Source organism: Condylura cristata, unplaced genomic scaffold (assembly GCF_000260355.1).
Source record: "Condylura cristata isolate star-nosed mole 26May11 unplaced genomic scaffold, ConCri1.0 scaffold00006, whole genome shotgun sequence".
NCBI classification, from domain to species: domain Eukaryota; kingdom Metazoa; phylum Chordata; class Mammalia; order Eulipotyphla; family Talpidae; genus Condylura; species Condylura cristata.
This window is the reverse complement of record NW_004567107.1, coordinates 25,573,921-25,597,806: the sequence shown is the minus strand read 5'-3', so window position 1 is coordinate 25,597,806 and position 23,886 is coordinate 25,573,921.

Here is a 23,886-nt window from a genome sequence, read left to right as displayed (position 1 = left end):
GAAGTGTGTATAATTTATTGGACTCTTTGAAGAAATTGCACTTTGTTTTATTAATCATTCTATGGCAATCTCATTATAGAATATTCATTTTTTGTTTTAATCTTTATAACTTTCTTCTTATTGCTTTTCTCAAATTTGTTTTGCTTTTCCAGCTTCCTCAGTTAAATGCTTAGGTGATTAGTTTTTATTATTTCTTTTTAAAATATACTGTGACATTTTCTCTGAGCACATTAATTATAAATTATAGTATCTAATATTTTCATTTTTCTTACTGTGTGCTATGACAGTTTTGATTTCTTCATTTATCCAAGGATTATTTAGAATAGATCTTAACTTCTATCTCCTTTTTATATTAAAAAAATATTTATTTATGCATAGAGAACTGGGGTACAAGCCGGAGGTGCAGGGGCAGTGAGAAGATTCACCAGAGACAGAGTGGGGAGCAGAACAGGCAGATCAATGAAGTACACTGCTGAGGGGTGTGGTGGGTTGGTCAGGAGAGGTCTGCCACATCATGTGGGTCACCCCGGGGCGGGGATGGAACTTATGATGAAGTGGCTTTAGCTTCTTAGAAGTGCTGTGCTTTAACCCACTGCGCCACCAGGGAGGGCCCCAACATTTTTAAGATTTTATTACTAAAAGTCTTTGTAATGGGCACTCCTCAGTGTGACTGAAGTTCCAAATTATGGGTATAAAACCCCATAATCTAAAGTGGGAAGCCAGACCATTTCTACAGGGGTTAACAAAGGAAGCATCTGGAAATAGAATTTTGCCACTTTGGCCCATTATTCACCTCAGGGTTGAGAGTGACGAGTCTCCGGGAGAATATTTCCCTGAGAAGGTAGTTGGAGGCATTTATGTTTCCCTCACCTAGGGGAGCCTGGGAATGCTTTCCCCTTACCTCCCTATGTATCCCCTAAATTCTGGGGATAATCAACTCCTAGAAATTTCCAGCACTTGAACCTGAGGCTATCCACTTGAGGCAGCAGAAAGAAAAAGGATTGCAGAGAATGAGCCCCATTTCCACTAACAGAAGGGAGCAAGGATGCATGCTTTTTCCCCTTGGACCTGCTCTGGGTCACATGGGGGACACTTGACAGTATGGGTTTTGTCCAGAAGTCTCCTTGGCAATTCAATCAATCCAACCAAGATAACATGGGGAGATGGACTACTAGATAGCCCAGGACTCAGAGTTGAAGTCAGCTGGTGATGGACGCTACTAGCCAGAGACAAGCTTTAGCCTGTCCTAAAGAATGTAATTGTAGGATCCCACTTTGGGAAATCTTCTGTGAATCCCACAAAAAATGCCACCAAGCCCGAGGACGCCAGAGCCGAGTGTTAGCAGCAACAGCAAACTGTGCCCCTGCTCTGACACCAGCTGTGTCAGGCCCCACCTGAATGACTCAGGAGCCAGGGCCAGAGCCAAGGAGCAGAAAAGGAAGAGAAGTTGACAGAAACAGTGTTAACCTCCGCATGCGGGCTTCCCAGCCCCACTGCCCCGACCAGGGGGAGGAGAAACTTCACCTGAAAATAGGGCCCATTTTAATTACTAAAAAGGGGTGAATGTAGTGACAAAAGGTGGAGGTTTCATTTGTTTCATCCCAGGATGAGTGGAAATGTTACGGGAAATGCCTGAGATTTCATCCAAGGATTCGAAAAGAAATAATCTACATAGAATCAGGGAGACAAAGTATACTTCTGCTCGTATCCTATTGAATTTGTTTTGATTGTAAACCATCGACTGTTTACTAGATTATGAGATGAGTACAGTTCCTACTTCCACGAACTTTGAGCCTAAAATACCTTTTCCTTTATGGCCTAAAATGTCTCAGTGTGCTGGACATTTTTCTGCGGTCACTCTGTTTAAATCCTTCCTGTATTTGGCACTGAGTATGTTGACACCTTCCCTCCCAACCTCCCTTGCCGCTAGAGCCTAGGCTTAGCCAAGTCAATGCAGCTGCCTTGGAGAGAGTCTGTTACAATGAAGATTTAGAAGTCTTGGGAAAAACCCGCTCTGGCTGTGAATGGTGACAACTTAAGAGTTCCCAGGGCCAGTAGGGCCTGCAGCCACTGCCAAGTCCTAATGCCAACTGTGCAGGTGGTACAACCTGGATTCCACCATGGTGGCTTGAGGGCTGCAGCAGGATGGTATCTTGTGTGAGATCCTGGCTGCTGCCTGGTCTTCCTGGAGTGTGTAGCTTCCCGGAGGCCAAACAAAGAGTCTTGCCAAGTGGAGGGACCCTTGGAGCATGTCAAGCACTGTTGGTAAGTCATGGAAAATAACAGGATTCGCTGTTAGCCTTCAAGGAGTGAAGGTTATTGGTGAAGTCCCGTCTTCCCCAATACTGGCCTTGGCAGGCCTGTTTCCTTCTGATCTGGCGAGTGTGAATAGTATTACTTTGCTTTCATCTCCTCTGAGATCTACTAGGTTGTCCTTTTGAGATTCTGGGTGTGAATGAAGCAACAAGATGATGCTTGGGGGATGGGCCCTGAGGTTGTGGCCACCCCCAAAACGCAATCCTCATTGTTCTTGTTCCACATGGGGTTTTCAAGGGTGGTGGAGGAGGAATGAGGGGCTTCCTGTCTGCGTTACGTCAAGCTGCATTTCGTGGATTGAACGCAGAAGGATTCTTCTCAGACTGCTTTACTTGTGATGTTCGCTGAGTGGGTCAACTACACTTTCAGCTTTGGGGAATAAGCTTCTGTCCATTTCTTCTTCCATGTGTTTATGAGTTAGGCTCTGTTCCTTACTCTAAAAGTGACAACATCGCTATGAGATGGGAAGGGGGCAAGTGCCATTGTTTTTTAAAAAAGATTTATTTATACATACAGAACTGGGGTACAGGCCAGAGGTGCAGGGTGGTGAGAGGATTCACCAGGGACAGAGTGGGGAGCAGAACAGGCAGATGGATGAAGTACACTGCTGAGGGGAGCAGCGGGCATGTCAGGGGAGGTCTGCCTAGCCATGTGGTCACCTCCGGGGCAGGCGGGGATCGAACTTACGCTGCAGTGGCTTTAGCTTCTTAGTGCTGTGCTTTAACCTGCTGGCCACCAGGGAGGGCCCGCAAGTGCCATTTTAAGCCAGAAATTTCACTTAGAAATATTGATTGATTCATTTATGCATACAAGAACTGGGGTGTAGGCCAGAGGTGCTGGGGGTGGGAGATGAGAGAATTTACCAGAGACAGAGTGGGGAGCAAAACAGGCATATGGACTACAGTACACTGCTGAGGGGAGCAGTGGGCAGGACAGGAGAAGTCTGCTGTGCCATGTGGGTCACCTCCCTGGCCGGGGATGGAACTTGTGCTGCAATGGCTGTGGATAACTTCGTAGTGCTTTGCTTTAATCCCTTGTGCCACTAGGGAGGCCCCACTTAGAAATATTTAAATTAAAAAAAGAGTCAAAACCACCTCACATTCCTTGGTGTTTTCAGTATTCGTCTCACAGACATACCCCTGCTTGCTTGACTCCTGGAAGGGATCCAGTTTTCCTGAGGATGGTGGTTCATTTTATAAATCAGCTAGACTGGGCTATGGAGTTTTATGAAAGGGAAGTTTCATTTTGTAGTGTCAGCTTCACTTGACCCAGATATTTGGTCACTGTTCTGTGTATTTCTTGTGGAGGTGTCATTGAGCAAGATTAACATCTAAATTGCTAGACTTGAGTCAAACAGCTTTTGAATGGGGTAGACCCTGGCCCTGTCCAATCAGATGAGTAGAATAAAAGGCTGACCCACCCCTGAGTAAGAGACACTCTCCTGCCTGAAGGTCTTTGATCTGGAACATTAGCTCTTCCTGGTTCTGTAGCAGTGTGTGGCTTTGGGACTCAAACTGGGCCACCAGTTTTGCAGAGCTTGGGCTTGCCAGTCTCCTGAATATCCATCCTTTGGGTTCTGTTTTTCTGGACAGCCCTGACTAATACAGTAAGGAGAACACAGGAGACCCAAGTGCTTTGCCAAGGAGGAAATTGTCGAAGGACCCGAGTGCCACAGGTCTCCTTCACCTACGGAGGCACCTGGCACCGGTGGGACATACACCTCGAACTCTGATGCTTCTGTCTCCCCTCATTCAACAGCAAGGAGTTGGGCTGGATAACCCCTACACCCTTTCCTTTCTTATTTCTAGGTATCCTCAGATGCTGAGCTACTGAGAGGTGAACAGAACCAGGCCTATACAACATTTGCTACCAAATGGAAAATAGGCAATGTCCATTCCAGTCCCCACCTCAAAAAAGGGTCACAGTGGACATTGGCAAGAACACTGAGAAATAGGCAGGAGAAGCAGGGGGATAAGTCAAGGTCCAGTGTGGGAAATTACCCCTTGTACTCAGGGAAGGGCGATAACTTGGGACGAATGAGCACTAGAGGTCGGAATGTGTGTTCAGTCCTTTGTAGTTGCTGAAGCCCTTGCACACCCTTCTCATAACTACAGTATGGCATCAATATATTTTTTAAAGATTTATTTATGCATATAGAACTGGGGTACAGAGGTGCAGGGGGCAGTGAGAGGATTCACCAGAGACAGAGTGGGGAGCAGAACAGGCAGACTGATGAAGTACACTGCTGAGGGGAGCAGTGGGCGGTCAGGAGAGGTCTGCTGAGCCATATGGGTCAGCTCCAGGGCTGAGGATCGAACTCACCCTGAAGCGGCTGCAGCTAGCTTGCAGTGCTGCATCCTAACCCGTTGAGCCACCAGGGAGCACTTGGCATCAATACTTTTATGCCTATTTTACAGGAGAGGAAACTGAGGCTAAAAGGGCAGAAGCTGCTTTTCTAGGGTCACACAGCTGGGAACCAGCAGGACAGAGATTTGAGCCAAGTCTGTCTGTTCTGGTCCCCTGACATCCCAGAGCCTGTTTTGCATTATTCTAATGACAAATGAGTGTGTAATTTGTTAGACCGACCACACCGTCCTTCTGATTCCACTGTCATAGTGGGGAAAAACAAATCCATCATTTCTTGATCCAAGGTGTTTTATTTTGAGTCCCCCTCCCGCCTGCCCCTGGGGAGCCTGGCATATTTTGATTCTAACAGGCTGTGTACAATCGCTGGGTCTGCCTGTGCACAAGGTGAAGGAGAGATTATAACTTCATTCTCGCTTGGGGGCAACTGGTTATGTCTGGAAACATTTGAACATCTCAGAAAGCTCATTTCTTTTGCAAATGAGTCAGATAACACAGAACACTTCAAAGTGAAATTCCGTTGGGCTTTCCATCTGGCTGGGCTCTGGGGAAATGCATCGCAGGCTGCCTTTGTTAACCAGGTCCTGGGAGTTAGAATTTTATGCCGAAATACAAATAACTGTGCTTTCGTGGGGAACAAAGCCAAGATATGATCTCAGCCGCATTTGGAGTGAAATTCCCCCATCTCCTGCTAATGCTCTCCACCTTCCACATGGAGTCTCCTCACCCCAAGCAGCTGTGATCTTTCACACCCAGCACCTAGGGAGGCAGCTTGGTGAAGTCCCAGCTGATTCACCCAGTCACTCCCTGGCGCTTCCACTGGGCTCTTGTCAGCGGGTGGCGCCTCCCCTCTCTGCAGGTGCATCCCCAGAGCCCCTGAGAGCCTCCAGAACACAGCTCCCCATGGAGCACCCTCCATTCCATCCTGCTGACTGAGTCAGGGAACTAACCCACAGGCCTGTGGCTCCCAGTCGCTGAACTTTCTTCCTCCTCTGTGGCTTAGGGCAGGAGTCTGGGCCGCTCAGCGCCCTGATGGGGAGAGGGGGCAGGCAAGTGGGCTGTGGGATGTGGCATTGCCAGGATGATCCCCTGCAGGGCCAGCTGAGCGATGGGCCCCTGGGGGCCAGCTGGGGGCAGGCTTGCTCTCTGTGGTCCATTTCTCTCGATGCGCACAGTCCTGCTCTCACTCCATTTCCTCTTCCGTCTCAGCATTCTAGCCTTAGCAGGTCTCCTGGCAGGGTGCTAGCTGAATCAGGACCAGTGTGGACAGACAGCCAGGGGCATGGGCAGCCTCACCTCACCCCCTTCGGGTGCACTTGCTCAGCTCCCCAACTGAGAGTAAGAAGGGCCCTGCTTCCACCCGGAGCACCTGGGGGATTTCTTCAGGTGCTTCTCCTTGCTGCACCCCTCTGTCTTGTGGTCCCTGGGACAACTCTAATCTGGCTTCTGACTCTGCTCAGCTTCTGAGCACCAAAGACACAAATGTTGAGTACTTTCAGAGACAGAATAGACAGGTAGAAGAGGTCTGGCTTCTGGTGCAAACCCCCAGAGAGGCAGGGTGCTGGGGTGAAAGGGTCAAGCATCAGGCAGACTGGGATTCAAATCAGATCGCAGCACTTGGGATGTGTGTGGTTATACTTTCTGGCTTCAGTTGCCCGATCTCAAAGTAGGTGCCCATCCCTTCCTGAAGGGGCATTTGGGAGGTTATAATGAGAGGGGAATTAAGGGGAACTCCTCTGTTCCCATGCATACTCTGGCTCCTCAGAAGGACCGTGGCTTGAGTGGGATACACAGCAGTTGCTTACAATGGGATGTGGTGTATCCAAGTTGCTTGTGTAACCTTAGGAGATCTTGGCTAACGTGGATAATGCTGCAGCAGACAAAGGAAACACATCTCTTTGAGGGAGTGTTTCATATTCTTCAGATAAATACTCAGCAGCGGAACTTCTGGATCACGTGTTAGTTCTAGTTTGTGTTTTTGAGATGCTCCGTACTGTTTTCCATAGTGGCTACAGCAACTGACATCCCCACCAACTGTGCCTGATGGCTCTAGAAGACAATTCATTATCTTACCTGCATATAAGGAAACTGAGGCTTAGAGAGGTCGAGCCAGCCTTAACTGTCTCCAAGTCTGGTACGCTTACTCATTATGACATACTGCCTCCTTGAAGCCACGCAAGAAGTTGTCATTCCCGATCCCCTCTTTTCCACCATGCTCACTTTGGGACTGTCAAAATTACTCCTTCCTCACCATCCTCATAGCTCCAGTACATTCAGTGGCTCTGTGATGCCAGGGAAAGCACAGTATTCATCTCCCTACTTATTTGTCTCCTCCAGCCCTGTACTGGGTCTGGCAGACAGTGGGCCCGAGCCTACTATTCAAGTGAATGAACAGCTCACTTGAGTCTTCTTGGGAAATGACCAGGGTATTATAGGATATAGTGACTTCTATCATAAAGCCATAATGAGCCATACACAAATAAAAGAGAGGGGAGTGCCCCTCCATCTGCGCTCCCCCTCCCTCCTACTATCTCAGCTGAAGAGATAGGCCCCCCAGGAATCCAGCAACAGACAGATAAAAACATCAAGACCTGTTCCAGTGTCACACCAGACCCTGGAATTTAATTTCACTCTTACAGACATCAGTGTTGACACTCATGGGGGCTCCCAGAGCAGCCTCACAGACAGCTGGTAACAGCTGTGATGGGGTTACCTTCACACTTCTGATGGAATCTCAAGGGAATCCCAGGCAGGCCGGACAGGGCCCTGGAAAGCAGTTTACACAAAACTCCTCAAAGACTCCCCAGGACCTCAGTTTTGGAAGGCGCTACCAAGATCACTCAGTGACCCCCTTGGTTTTTAAAATAACCCAATTGAGACCAAGGAATTCCCTCAAAGCCACAGGACTTTCCCAAGATTCCACGAAGCAGCACTCAGAACATAAACGACTGCAGCATTTTCGAGCATGAGGTGGGTGGGCGCTCTGGCCTGCCTTTCTCCCACTCTGCCTTGTGGCTTGTCCACGTGAATGCTGCCACCAGCTTCGGGAGGCTGCTTACCCCTTGGTGCGGCCCCCACATGGTTTGCATGAGACACAAACTATCATCTGAACTCCCCACTGGGTTATTTTTACATTATAGTCTGACGTTTTATATTAAACTGTGACTCTTTTTATATTAAACTGTGACTCTTTCATATGAAACTGATTCTGAAAGATAATTCAGTGACTGAACAGTTTTAAAAATGAAACAAATACAGAACATATTTCTCATGATCTCTTTAATAATTTTCTGTGACCAGTTGAATTTAACCCTGACCTTTGTTCACATGTTGATTGAAATTGCACGTTGTAGCTCCCCGTGCATTTTGGGGTGTAGGCCAACATACCTTGGAGCTTTTCCCTCAACCTCGTTCTTGGAATTCAATTCTCTATGCTTGTTTATTTTATAGCACACAGAACCCTGTCAATTCAATAAAAAAATTAATGTGCTTATTTATTGAATGTTTAACATAACCAAGGCTCATAGGGGCTGTGTGTGTGATTTCTATAGTGGGGATCTACAGATGTGAATAGGAGGTCCTCTGCCCTCAAGGAACTCATTATGAGAGAGTAAAATCATTAACAGATCATTAAAAACAAGGTAGTAAAATGAAAATAAGGCCAGAAATCATAAAAGCAAAGGTTTTACTGCATAAATATTTAAAATTTCTGTGAGGCAAACAACATCATAAATGTAACTAAAATACAAATGACAAATGGAAGAAAAACATTTCAACATTTATTAGATACTAAAGGTCACATGTACGGTGTGCATTACACACATGGTCAGGAACTCAAGGAAAAAGAAACAACCCAGTGGAAAGTGTGCAGAAGATTTGAACTAGAAATCCACGTAGGAAGAAATAGCAAAACAGTGCTTGAACTAACAAATACAGATTAAAACAACAATATTTTTTTTCTTCTCAGAGTGGCAAAATCTTAAAGGTTCTTACTACTTAATGCCGGCAGCTGTCCTGCCCACCTGTGGCTTTGCAGGTGATTTTTTCCACCCGCTCTCTCCCTTCGCAGGGTAGCAGCCTCCTGCCTGCCTATGATCTGCTGGGGCTTCTCTGCACTGACCTCCTTCGGCAGAGGCCACTCTTCTGGGCCACGCAGGCCTCTCCCTGCAAACCCGTCTCTCTCCGGGCAGCTCTTCCTGCCCGCTTGTGTCTATGCAAGTGTCCTTTACTCTTCTGTCCCTTTTCCCTAATGAAACAAAAACTCATGGCCAGGGAATAAGTTCAACATAAAATAAAGAGAATTGAAAGTAAAAAATGTAGTACTAGTGAGGTGGTGAGAAAATACATACCCCTTGGGAAGAGGGTAAGTTGAGAGAATGTGTTAAGACAATTTAAAAAATATATTAGTGTTCTCTTCTTGAAATTGGTGGCCAACACTGTACATGATCAGCAAGCCTCATCATGGTATGTTCTGTGTGTTAGTAAACCACACCCGCTACCTACACTCCGTGGCCATTGGGACCCCTCCCTGCTGTACACTCCACTCTCCCCCACTGGTAACCTACATTTTATAGTCGGATTTCCTGGATTTGGTTCTGACTGTTCCTCTTTTTGTTTCTCTATATTCCATATATGTTTGTGAAAACATCCTGTATTTTTCCTTCTTCCTCTAACTCAGTATAAGTGCATGTGTCACAAATGGCACAGTTTGGCCTCAGGACCCATCAAAGATTAAAATACGAACATCAGGCCCTCCCTGGTGGTGCAATAGATTAAGGTACAGCACTATGAAACTAGCCCCAGCCACTTCGACCCCCGGCTGGGAAGTGACCCACATGGCGCGACAGACCTCCTCTGTCTTGCTCACTGCTCCCCTCAGCAGTGTAATCCATCAGTCGGCCTGTTCTGCTCCCCACTCTGTTTCTGGTGAATCCTGTTACTGCCCCTGCACCTCTGGCCTGTACCCCAGCTCTGTATGCATAAATAAAATCTTTTAAAAAATATGTGAACATCTATGACTCTGATGTTCCACTTCCAGATGTTTGTTCTGCGGATTTCCTCCCTCAAATACTCAAAGATACACATGCAAGGTGGTTCAGTGCAGCTCTGCATAAGTGAGAAATTTGAAGTATCTTACATGTCCAGTAGGAGATTTGTTAAATGAATTAAGATATAGTCATAAACTAGCATTTTATACCTACTAAATAATCTACATGAAAAGACATTACAATACAATAAATGAAAAAAAGCAAGAAACTGGACTCATATTTAATATATTCACACATGCAAAAATTTAAAACACAAATAGAAATATGTTTATAGGATGATGTTATTTTCCACCGTCTAATGAATTTTATCATCACTGTTGAGAAGTCTACTGTCCACTAACTGGTATTTTCAATAAGTGCATCTGGTTGCTTTAAAGATCTCTTTGTCTTTGGTCTTCTGTAGTTTTGCTCTAATATATTTAGAACTTTAAAACATCTTGCGTGACACCTATTGTCCTTACTAAACTTGAAAATTCTTATTTTTGTCAATTCTGGAATGTCTCAGTTATTACTTTGAGATTGCATAACTTGTGTCAATATGAAATACTTTCATTCTCCTAGTAGTGACTCTTGCAACATCTCCCAATTCTAACTTTATGAAGTAACTTGAAATGTATGTTGGCACGACTAATTCTATTTTTTCAACTTCTAGTTCACATTTTCCATCTCTTAAATTTATTTATTTATGCATATAAGAACTGGGGTACAGGTTAGAGGTGCAGGGTGAGAGGACTCACAGAGGCAGAGTGGGGAGCAGAATAGGCGATCTACTGAAACACACTGCAGACTGGAGAGGCCTGCTGCCCCATGTGGGTCAGCTCCCTCATGGTGCAGAGACCCTTTCTGCCACCAGGGAGGCCCCAGCTCTTTAATTTATAATATTGCATACTGGGTCTTTTGCATTTACTTTCCATTTAACCGATTCTATTCAGTTTTGTCTAACGGTTCATCCACTGGGGTTTTAAATTTCTATTACTATATTTTTAACATTTAGAAGTTCCACTTGATTCTTGTTAAAATCCAACTTGTCTATATTGCTTTGTTTTACTTGTCTTTGAAAATGTTTTTTTAATTGTAAAATACTTATTTTATGATCTTTATCACCATTTCAGTGATAACATTTGCTGGTGTAATTCTGCTTTTGGTTGTGCTGCTTGACTCTTTTATGGAGAATTGTTAATTTTTTGTTGTTGTTGTTATAATATGCACTATAAGCTCACCTGGGGCTTTATCTGTGGGAATTAAGAGACCAGGCCAAGATCAACAAGAAAGTGGATTATTTTATGGCCTGTTTTTCATCAAGAATCTGGCCCTTGAGGGTCTTAGACTTACTAGGTGGGGAGAGGGTTTATAGACCTAACTCCACCTCACCTGGGATTTAGCCCTTTTAACCCACCACCAAGTGGAGCAGTAGTCATCTAAGCCCATAGTTGAAAGTTTCTTGCTCTTTTTTTCACTAAATCTCCACTAAATTGATTAGAGGGATACAAAATAGAGAACAACATGTGTGAAGGGTGAAGCCCAATGAAAGCTGGCACTTGCTGAAATTTAAAATATATATGTGTGATAGAGTAAAACTAGAGAAGGCTAATTGGAGAGAAAAATCTCTATGCGAAAAAAATCTCCTCTGAGGAGTAAGGAAGCCATAATGTTCCACTGACCCTTTCAAACTTAAAGTAATAAGCTCTTGGGGGAGAAATGACCATAGGGAAGGAGAGAAGTTGACCTCTCTGCCCAGCTAATGCGTCAGGGGGTGTCTGGTTCAGACTCAGATTGGTGGGCCGTGGCCTCTCGGCCTATATCTGGTCCAGGTGTCTCAACAGAGTGCACCCTACTAAACTGACCTTTAATGAAAGTATCCGTGCAAGTGAGGTGAGGGGGTGGGAGAGTCTGTTATAGCTCCAGGCTGTCACAACAAATCAGAAAAGATCTGTTGCCTCACAGCATTTTGTGGCTGTCTCTCAAATCCCAAGAAAAAGCTATGCTGATTGGGCAGAAAGTCTCTCTCTCTCTCTCTCTCTCTCTCTCTCTCTCTCTCTCTCTTTTCCTTCTTTGCTTATCTGGATCTGAATGATTTAACCAAAATAATTACACAATCAGATCAACCCTATCTCAACTCCCAATTCTGAACAGAATTTAGTTTCCCCAAAGGAATGAATAAGTAGAGAAAAATGATCAGATATGAAGAGAATAAACAGTTTAAAAGAGGCTGTATCTAAAGAATGAAATGAAAACAACTTCCTCAAATTAGACTTACTGTAAGAAACAGGAGGAAATTTTGATAAAACTCTAATTTGCATGTTCAGTTTCATTCAGGAAAGCATTGCACCTATGAAAAGACTGAAATCATACAAGCTTGTTTTCTATTGAAAAGCATAATTGTTGAATAGAACGGTAATGGGGTTCGTGAAACCGAGAGAATACAAATAAAGACAGATTAAAATATAGTAAAAGAGAAAAAGAAACGTGAAAAAAAAAGATCCATTATACTTCTACAAAGAATACAAGTCCTCAAAAGAAAATCTGGTAGGTTATTAAAAATGGCCTCAGCGGGTAATGTCTCCCCATGTCCAGCCGCCTCTGTAATTTCTGTGGGTGCGCAGGAGTTTGGGGGTGGAAATTTCCAGGTATGTTTTCCTGATCTCAAAGCACATCCAGGACTGCAAAGCTGGCATATTCTCTACAAACTGACAGATAGGGGCTGTCCAGGAGGGGGATTGAGGGCAATGTGGGGGAAAGAAATGCACTGGCCTGTCTGTGGAGAGAATCCTTCTCTCTGTCATAAAAATAGGTAGCATGGGCTCTCCCTGGTGGCGCAACAGGTTAAAGCACCGCATTATGAAGCTCTCTAAAGCCACTGCAGCATGAGTTCAATCCCCCGCCCCAGAGGTGACCCACATGGTGCATCAGACCTCTCCTGTCCCACCCACTGCTCCCTTCAGCAGTGTATTTCAGTAGATCTTCCTATTCTGCTCCCCACTCTATCTCTGGTGAATCTTCTCACCCACCATATCTCTGGCCTATACCCCAGTTCTGTAAGCATAAATAAATAAATCTTTAAAAAAAGGTAGGGGCAGGTACTTCCTGCTTTTTCTCTAAATCCTCTTTCTCTGCCACACCCCAAATATCCAGCTTTTTAGACATCTATCCCAGGCATAGACTAGACTGGCCTTAAAACCAATAGATTTGTACTCTGAGAGCTTCACTTTGTGCCATGTGGCCTTGGGAAGGTCCTTCTGCCTCCCTGGAGCACAAAGAACATGGGTTATTGGCAGGAGACAGTGAGGGAGCCACGTGGAAACAGCCAGTGGGTGCTGACCACACTCTAGGTGACATGTGTTTGCACGTATGTGTGTGTGTGTGTGTGTCATAGATGGAGGTATTTTTAAATGCTTAAATGCTTCCCTTTTATTGCATTCAGCTTTTCCTGATTCTCCCAAAGTAAACTGCTCTTCCCCACAATCTTTCTTAAATAGAACTTGATTTTCCCAGAAAGTGGGATTTTCTGACTCCCCTGTGGGTACAAGACTCCTTACCTGAAACTGAATATAAAAGGAGTCACAACACAGCCTCCAGAGGCAGTTTTAGTCTCAATTTTGATTGGTTCAGGAAGTTAATTCTTGTAATGATCTCTATGAATGAGGTTTTCAGGAAAGCTTTCGTCTGTTTAATTTTGTTTTTTTGTGTGTGTGTGTGTGGTTTTTTTTTCCCACCCTAAGTCTGTGAAGGCTTATTCCGAACTAAGTGCAATTCATTCTATCTTTAATGTGGGGATTTCCAGAACAAAGAGATATCCAGTCCTGCACTGAAATGACTCCATATATGACAGAGGGAGGTAGGGAGGCAGGGAGAGAGAAAAGTAGGAGGAGGGAGAGAAAAGGGGAGTGTGGAGAGAGGGGGGAGATGAAGAGAGAGAGAGAGAGGGGATGGGGAGGGGGGCGCTGGGAGAAAGAGACTGCCACAGATAATGTGTGGGGAGAGTTGAGAAGAAAAAGAGAGGAGATTGGTTTTCTCTCCGGAGCTTCTCAATTTTATTCATAGAAGTCAGAACCAGCCTTGGCTGAAAAGCAGCAGTTAATGTAACTGTAGCCTCAGTCTGAGGTTTCCTCACAATCTCCCCTGAGCAGCAGCTTATGTTGTAGACAGGAGATCTAGCCCTGTTTGTATACGAGGGGCTTTGACTCCTCTTTCTTGGTAATAAATCCCAGAAGCTGGTTGCACAGGACACCCATGGGTCTCATTCTCATGGGTCCCATCCCCCCTTAACCCCCGCCCAGCACAGCCATTGTACAGGAGAGCAGGCAGCCCCTGCTGCTACCCAGGCAACAGGCTCTCCTGCTTACACTGCAGAGCCCTGAAGGTAGTGCAGGCCTCCTCTGCCCACCCCTTAGGGGAGGCCCCGAGGGAAGAAGGCCCCCAAACCTATGTGCTGCCAGACCCTGAGCTTTATCACCAGGGAGAAAGTTCCCCTATCTGCTTACTCACCAGTCCCTGACACAGGTCGGGGCATCCAGGTCCCTTGGGGACCCCAGACACTTGGAGACACTTCTTAATGTGCAGAGTACAATGGCATGTGGTGAAGGCTCTGAGAAGTCCTGCAGGGAGAGAGATGCCTCATTTGGTTTAACTTGGTGCTTTCCTGCCCAGCTAGCCCTGGGCCACTGTTCTCCTGAAAGGGCCCCTCTTCCACTGATAGCCTTCCACAGGATGACGGAAAGACACCAGGGAGGCATTGGAGAGCACAGTCAGTCCCCTAGAGAAAGAGACAGTTTGATTCCACTTTTTTTTTTTTGAGTCTACAAAACCTAGTATAGAAAGAACATTGGAAAAAGCGTCTGTAGAATAAAGAAATGAGTGAATTGACGGATGCCATTTTTAGCACAGGCTGAACTGGGAACGATAATGGCAAGCCAAATAATTTTTCCAGGCCAATTAAGCTTGTGGCCAATGCATAGTTTTATTAAGACCAAATTATTTTTGTTCTTCCCCACATTTATACCAGTTACAAACTGGCAGGCCTTGAACCAGGTCTGTCTAACATATGTGCTTTGTTTGGCCAAGCCTGCTTTATTTTTTGTTTAATGCCTTCAGGTAGGGTCTGAACTCTGCCGTCTAGCCAGGTCCTACTTTTCCACCCCATCCAGCCTCTTCCCCATTCGCATCACTTGATTAGCTCCTGAAGCTTTGAATTTGCCATCCTGAGTTTAAATTTCCCCGGGGAAGTTGCTTTTTCAATCTGACCATGAACAGCTGAATTTATTTTGAAATGGATTTGCCTAGATGAGAAATCATGCAGATCTTCAAATCACAGGCCGCTTGCAATGAAATCTCTTTCCAGCCCAAGGAGGCCCAGTCCCTAGTGTACCTAAGGGGACGCCCCTGAGCCAAACTGATCATGAGGTGGACACAGCCTCATTCTCGTGCCCAACTTCTCACAGCAGGGTCCTCAATCTTGTTGCTTGGAGACTTTCTGGAAGCCCGCATTCCTGGATCCACCTCCATAGCTTCTGGGTCAGTAGATCTGTCCTGGGACCTGAGAATCTGTAGTGCTAATGAGTTCTCAGGTGATGCTGTGGGTGATGGCCCAGGGACATCTGCTGCTGTTTACAAAGCTCTTTCGCAACCATATTTTTTATATTTTTTAAAAAATATATAACCATATTTTTATATATTTTTTAAGATTTATTTATGCATACAGAATTGGGGTACAAGCCAGAGGTGCAGGGGCAGTGAGAGGATTCACTAGAGACAGAGTGGGGAGCAGAACAGACAGATCAACTAAGTACACTGCTGAGGGAAGCAGCGGGCGGGTCAGGAGAGATCTGCCTCACCATGGTGGGGATCGAACTTGCACTGAAGCAGCTGGGGCTCACCTTGTAGTGCTGTGTCCTAACCTGTTGCGCCATGAGGGAGGGCCAACAACCATTATCTTTTTTTTTTTTTTAAGATTTATTTATTTGTGCATACAGAACTGGGGTACAGGCCAGAAGCTCAGGGGCGGCGAGAGGCTTCACCAGAGACAGAGTGGGGAGCAGAACAGGCAGATCGACGAAGTACAACTGCTGAGGGGAGCAGCAGCCGGGTCAGGAGAGGTCTGCCACACCATGTGGTCACCTCCTGGAGCAGGCGGGAATCGAACTCATGCGGAAGTGGCTTTAGATTCTCAGTGCTGTGCTTTAACCCTCTGCGCCACCAGGGAGGGCCAACCATTATCCTTTTAAACCTTGATGTACGTAGGCAGGGATCACTACACCCATGTCACCAGTGAGGAAAACAAGGCTCAGAGAGGGTAAGTGATGACCCCAGACCACACAGCTTGATATGAATTGGGGTCTTACAATGCCACATGAAGCAGCCTGGAGGCCAGGAGAGGACTGGAAGGGGTTGTCCAACTACTCGCCGGCAATGTAGGAATTGGACTCAGGAAACACAGAGACAGCATTTTCGGAAGTTCCTTTACTGTAGGAGAGGCCTGTCTCCAAAGTAGATGCTGACAGCCTCACTCTACCCCTCTCAGTTCTAGGACCCCACACTGAGGCTCTCTGTAGACTCGAAGGGGCCCAAGTCAGGTTAACATTCTCCCCACCATGTCCAGCCCTGTGACAGTCCCAAGCAGGAGGGGAGCAGAGACTGGAACCAAGGCACCTCTTGCTGAATTTTCTGTGGAGCGACCAAAGTGGAGTGAGAGACAGGCAGACTGCAGCTTCTGGGAGGGGAGGGGGGTGGGGTGCAGACCATATGGAGCAAGACTGACAGAATTTGGCAGTGCAGCTCCGCAGATGGGCCTGCTTATGTCCAGACACAATCTGAGGCCAAAGACTGAATCATCTCTCTAGCAATTTCTTGTTTCCAAACACGCCTTTTGAAGAATGTGGGGTTGCTCCGTGGCTATGAGAAACTCTTGCTGGGAAAGGAGATAATGGACAACAAAGAGAAAAGCGGCTTTTTCAGGGGGAGAAAAGAGGTACAAAATGTCCATTTGGGTGGGTAGAATTCACGGGTTGGTGAGAAGGGAGCCTGGAGTTTGGGCCGTTTTTAGGGTGTCCTCATCAAGTGTTTGTGTGTTTTCTTGTGTGGCCCTCTTGGGGGTGGGCGTGTGGTGGGGTCTGTATTGCCAGTCCTATTGGATAGGAAGACTGAGATCATGGAGAGTAAGTGATTTGTCAAGGTCTCCTGGCTGGTGAGGGCAGTCATCAGTGAGGAAGGGCAACTGGGTCGTCCCCTAGTGGCTAAGACTTCCTCACCCCCAGAGGCAAGATTCTTATGTGTCTGAGGGGGTCCAACCCCAGTGTGAACTTTTAGGAAGTTACTGGCTCCTCACCAGTAACTGTAAGGTCTGTTCTCAGGATAGTGTGTGGGCTGCTCTGCCCGGCCAGCATTCAAGCTCCTACAAGGCCAGACTTCAGTCAACCTTTCCTGCCTTAAGTTCACCCCTTTTATTGTGTCCACAAGCTTGGGTTCATCTGGGCAGCATGCTCAGGGCGCCTGCCTCCAGCCTCGGTCTTCGTGTCGTTCCAGACTATTCTGGCAGCATTTCTACTTTATGCAGTCTTTACTTGCTCCCATGTCTTTTCTCTTACTTAAACCTCTGGTCTTCTAGGACCACGGACTCCCTTCCCTCGCCCTCACCCCTACACTGTAATGAGCATCCTTGGCACGTCTGCATAGAGCCCTGCCCCCCAGCAAAGTGATGTGAGCACCATTCCAGACTGAGGCTGAGCAGCTACTATGTACCAGATACAATCTGGGGGGTGCTTTGCCTGCATTTTCTTCTAGCTCTCCCCATAGCTCCATTTTACAGATGAAGAAATTAATGAACCGACTGAAATATGGTCACCTGGTATGAATCCTGGGAAGCTGAGATGACAACCATGTTCTCCCTGTCTCCTCAGTGAGCTCATCATAACTAACAAAAATGCATCCCATGACACAGCACTTTAATATAGAGGGCTCCTTCTCCTCTGCCTGATTGTCTCTGATCTTTACAACAAACCTGTAGTTGAGATTTTATTAGTCCTATAATTCGGATGGGAACATTGAAGTTTAGAACAAGGAATCAAAAGCCTAGAATCAATGGGTGTATAAGTTAGTTATTGCTGTGTGACAAGTAACTCCCAAACCTTGCAGTTTAAAACAGTTCACACTGATTATCCTATAGTTCCTGTGGGTCAGAGATCCAGACACAACTTCACAGTATTTTCTGCCACGTGGGACTGTAACCAAGTGTCAGCCCAGAGTCTGCAGTCTCATCTGGAGGCTCAACTGGGGAAGGCTCTGTTTCCCATCTCATTCACATAATTGTTGGCAGGATTCAATTCTTTGTGTATTGTTGGATTGAGAGTTTAACTTCCTTGCTGGCTGTGGATCAGAGACAGCCCTCAGTTTCTTGTCATGGCGTCCTCTCCAACATGACAGCTTGCATTATCAAAGTGTGTGAGCCGAAAAGGCAATCAAGTCTCCTAGCAAGAAGGAAGTCACCGCCTTGTAACCTAATTGTGGAAGTGACATCCCACACTCTGCTGCACTCTGTCCATCAGAAACAGTTCACTAGGCCACTTCGGACTCCCACTCCAGGGCAGGGAGTTTCACAGGCCATGATTACTAGCAGGTGGGGGTGGTTGCAGGCTGTTTTAGAAGTCTGCTGACCACAACAGGGAGCTGGGATGGAGCCATGGGTTTGCAGCTCTGAGTTTGGCCCCTGGCTCCTGGACCTGGGAATGTGTGGGCCTGGTGGAATGGGCTGGGGGGTGTAGCAGGTGGTCATCTTCCCTCCTCTGTGCTCTCTGGAGGTTGTCAGAGCCACACAGAGCCTGGGCAGACTTCTTCACCCCATATTAATGACATGATTGCCCCCAGGGAGGCCTGTACTCTTCTCTGGTAGTTTGCTCCCCCCCCCCACCATTTTTGTCTTTAAATCAAAGCTGCTCTCAGTTCTAGGGCTCCCAGCCCCAGGCAGGAGGAGGATTTATGAGTGGGTGATCCAGAATGTAATATAAAGGAGTCAAGACCCAGACAGTAATATAAACTGAGAGGTCTTGGCGAGGCAGGAGGCTGGGGCCCAGTGACCTCTCAAGTCCCGCGACCACCACAGCCTCTGCCTTTATGAAAGTCTTCCATCAACTGTCCCTTCTACCTATCCGTTGTCTCTTCTCATTGCAGTCTCCCAACACAGCCAGAACCAGGCCACCCACATCTGCCTGGGGCTGCCCACCTTTCTAGAACTGCCTTCCCATTTCCTTTCTCAAATCCTTCCAGTCTATGCAAATAGATTCCTACCTCCATGTTCAGGCTCCTTCCTCTCCTGCAGCGGCCCTTTCTCTACATCCCAGAGTTCAAACCTTCCTGAACTGTCACTCTGTCCCCTCTCAGGGCATTGAGCACTGTGGTAATGATCATGGATTTCATTATATCCACTCTCTCCTTCCCCGCCCTCGCCAACCTCCTGTTACATCAAGACATCCTTAAGGGAAGGGGCTGGGTTTGAACCACGGCCCTACCACTACCTGGCACATGGGAGGCATTCAGTCGATGTTGAAATGACAGAAAAGGTGAGGGCAGACTCAACATCTCTTTGATTGGGAAGGAAAATGGTGCTCTCCCTTCACGTACTCCACTGTGGGCAGTGACTGGCCATTCCTGTTTCTCCTTCCCCTCGCCCCTGCAATAGCTTTTCTGTGCCAGGCCCTGATCAGCCTGGGTACAGCACCCCAGATCTAAGATGGGCCAACAGCTTTAGCACCTACTCTAAGCCTCCACATTTATTTGGGAACCATGGTAGACAGAAAACAACCCCGTCTCGCCCAGAACAACATATACACAGGGTCCCGACATTATTCTCTGAGTGGGGGAAATACACCCTCTCACCTTTGCTTGACCCAGGGGGTCCCTCCAAGTCCCTGCTGGGGTGGTCCAGGAGCCAGCCTGACTGCTCCTCTCTGACCCTTCTCCAGTCAGTCCCAGGCCAGGTGTTCTACCTACTGCTGAAAGTGCTCTTCACACATCTCCCTTTCTCCATCCCAGCTGCCACTACCCCATCCGGGCCACTGATGGGGTCATTGTTCTCCCTGCCTCCGCCCCAACCTGCTCATCTACCCTCCACTCTACTGACCAGGATCATCATTCTTATGTGGTCTCGCCCTTTGCTCAGTAACTGCCAGTAGCCCCCCAATACCTGAGAAGAGGACTCATGCTCTCAGCTAAAGTTCAGGGGCTGCAGAGAAGGACTAGCAGAAGGGTGTGAATGCTCTGGCCTTTTCCATTTCCCATCATCTCCACCTGCATGTTTGGGCCCCACCTGCACTCACAGGGTCCCTAGTGGCTTCCTTCCGCCACCGGGAACACTCCTCCCATCTCTGCTCCTCTTACTCCCATCCTTTCAGTACAATCCAAAGGCCGCCTCCTACATGAAGCCTTCTCTGACCACCTTCCAGAAGGCAGTGAATCCCCAGTCATGTGAGCTTCCAAAGGCTTTGCTTTAAAAATATGAAAGGCACCCTTGTCTTGCCACCCCTCATCCCCAGGCACGAACTCCCAGGGGACCAGGATCGCTTCATTTCCTTCCTCCAACCCCCACCCCCTGTTGCTGCATTGGTGGAGACAAACACAAAGGCATCTCTTGAGGGCGGGGGTGGGGGGAGTGGGAGTGGAGGTAGGGGGTGGGGGGGCTGTCTTGAGATCTCTTGGAGGCTCCTGACAGTTTGGTCCCAGAGAAGAAAGCGGCCCAGAAGGCTGCGCTCCTGCTCCCCGGGAGGGGTTCTCACCAGAAGGCCCAGTGCTGGGCAGGTGCCAGGAAATGTTTGCAGGCGCCCAGGGGTGTGTGGTGGTGGTGGTTGGGGGGTGGTGGTGGGGGGAGCTTGGCAGCCACAGGGCTGGTTTTTGATGGCTCTTATTCTAGTTCCCTGATGTCTTTGTTCAGAATCCCTGCTCCTCACCAGGCCAGGGGGTGCAGTAAGAGGGTTCAGAGAAGAGGAGGCAGCTCCCCTCTCTCTGGGGGAGACCTAGCAAAAGGGAAGAACTGAAGAGGAGCCTCATTTGGGCGCAGGCCTGCCCTTCAGCTCTAAGGGCTGGGATCCCCCTCCGTCAGTCTCCTTGGCTGTCTGTCCTGATTCTCAAGGCTTCCCTCTGGGCTGGCTCCTTCTTTTCAAACAGACCCCCACTTAGTCTCACCAGGCCTGCATTCCTAGGATGATCCCTGATGGAGGCTTAGAGTAGAAAATTAGGGGTGGAGGCTTCACACAAACAGAAACTGGGGGTGTGGGAGTGAAAATGATTAACATGGTCTTTAAACAGGTTACAGAAAGGAAAACTCTTCAGGCCAGACTGCTATAGAAAGTATTCAGAGGCAAGGACCAGAGGTGACCAGATAGAAGCTGAGGGCTATTAGAGAGTCACTGGGTCTTAGAAATCAGCCTAGTCACACCCTAGAAGGGATTAAGTTAATAGCAGATAGCAATTCCACAAAGGAATGAAAGCCTCCCCTCTTGAACACCGCACCTGTACAATTTCTTCACTGACTAGATGCCATTCTCCTGCCACCTGTCACTACACAGGCACCTCTCCTTTTCTTTCTCCTTTTCCCAGTAAACCTGTCCTTCTAAAATGTAAGCTTCCCACGCCTGTGTCTGGCAAACCTGTGCCACTGAATTCTGGGGAATTTTGTCAAAATTTTCCCCAAAGATAAGATAACCCAACAACCCTACTCACCTAACCTCACATCTCATCAAAACGGCATCACTTCCCCTTCATTTTCTCTTGTCCTCAACCTAGGACCTCAGCATTTAGCACACAATCCACACAGCTTAAGGGACACCAGGCTCCAACCCTACTCTGCCCGCCACCCGCCGCTCCAGGGTCCTTAAGCACTCAGAACCTCAGTTTCCTCACCTCAAATGGAGGGACAGTGCCTGCCTCCTAGGAACCGAGGGGCTGACTGACAATGTTAGCAGGCAGAATGAGGGGCACCCTGGGATCCCCAAATCTGCGTGCACTAAATGTGTTGTGCCATCTGCTGCATCAAGACAAAAGATACGCTGGTGCACAAACCTGCAATAGAAAATAACTTCAATACAAGTAGTGTGCAATAGAGACAAGAGAAGGGGAAAGATATAGTTAAAGATAATATCCAAATGAAGCACTCAAAGTTACCCAGTCTCTCATGGGTTAATGCCCAAAAAGCATTGGCCCAAAGGTGGACCCCGGAGGCCCCAAATCTTGCAGCAAATCTAAGGCTTCTTCTGGTAGGGACCCATAGGAAAGGGGAAGGGGCCAGACAAGCCTGGGATGAAAGAGTAAAATCAACATACCAGTCAAGGTAAAAGCCACCCCACATCTGTTTCTTTCAAGTGTCTCCTTCCATGTTTCCCAAGTCCTTGGTGTAAGTCCAAGGCTGAGAAGCAAGCACAGCTCCGTCACAAGTCTCTCTACTCTAGTGGCTCCTACAGGCCTTCGTGATCTCTTCGCTTCCGTCTCCTGTGGGTGTTTCTCCCCAACAACCTTTTCCTTTTGCAGAACAGACCATGTCTATGTGGTGTCTCTCCTAAGAAACCTGTCTCTTTCTGTGGCGACTCTTGGCCTACTGTGTCTGGGCAAGTGTCCTTGACTTTCCTTCCTATTAATATAGTAAGCCTGCCCTTTTTGGATATAACCAATGTCTCTGACTTATGGGGAAACTAGCCGTGTGCTGCTGAAAGGGGATCTCTGCTGAAACTTTGCTCAGAGGTAACCCAAGGACTCCATTCTTTGAGCCCAACATCTTTCCAAACCAAGGTCAAGATCAACACAGACCCACTCATCACAAATCCTGAGGGGACTCTTGCCTCAGGTGGCCCAGTGATAGGTAGCTCTGTCACTTTTAAGCTGCATGACCTGGGGCCTCTCTGTCCCCACCTGTAAAATGAGATGATAATAGCTTCCAGTTTAGGAGAAGATTCGATGAGAGTTCACTCAGCAGGGTAGCACCAGTGTGATATGTTCTCAAAACTACTGTTAGTTCATGTTATTATTATGGTTGCTAGAGGTCCCCTCCTCTTAATCTAATAGCCTCTATCCCTCTGGATGCTGGTGAGGAAGGCAGGATGATGTCCCCTGAGGCAGGCGTGCAAGACAGAAGAGGATGGAGCAGGTAGGAGGACGAGGGGAGTCCTGGCAGAGAAACTTCCACAAGCCATGCGGGACAAGGCACCCCAGGAAGAAGAGCTGGCTCTGGACAGGGAGCCCCCTGGACACTGATGGCCACTTAGCATACAAGCTCGAGAGGGTACTCTGGTATCTGCTACTGTGATGGAGAGGATCGAGTGATCTTTAAGGTTCCTTCCTGCATCCTGCCTCGAGAGACCATTATCAAAATATGCCTCATTAGAAATTGGGATAAAGGTAAAATGCACAGACTGAAAAGTGCTAGACTTCCATACACCATGGAATACTACCCAGCAAGAAAAGGGGATGATCTATTGATCCATGAACAACTTGGATGCATCTCCAAGGAATCATGATGAGTGGAGGAGGGAGAGGGGAGCCCATTCCAAAAGGTCACATACTAGATGATTCCATTTATATAGCTTTGAAATGACAAAAGTTTAGAAATGGAGGGCAGATCAGTGGCTTCTGGGGGTGCATTGGAACACAGTGTTATTATAAAATGGGTCTATTCGTTTTCTATTACTGCTGTAATGGATGATCACAAATTTGGTAGCTTAAAATTGCACAAATTTATTCTTGCTGGAGATCAGAAGCCCAAATCAACTTCTCTGGGATAAAGGCAAGATTGGCAGGACTCTTCCTGCTGGACACTCTATGCCGACTGTTTCCTTATCTCTTCTAGCTTCTGGAGGATGCCACCACTTTGACACGTGACCCCTGTCCTGTAGCACGGTAACCTCTTGTATTCAGCAACCCATTTCCTTTCTTTGACTTTCTTGCTCCCTCTTACAAGAACATTTGTGATTACATTTGGGGACCAACTGGATAATCCAGGATAATCTCCTCATCACAAGGCCCTTCATCATCCCTGAAAATGTCTTCTGCCAGATAAAATGACACTCACAGGTCCAGGGATTAGACTAGGGCCATATTTGGGAAGAAGGGCCCTGCAAAAGGAATACACAGACCTACTCAGGGGGTAGAAATGCATGAAACTTAACAAAACACACTCATACACAAG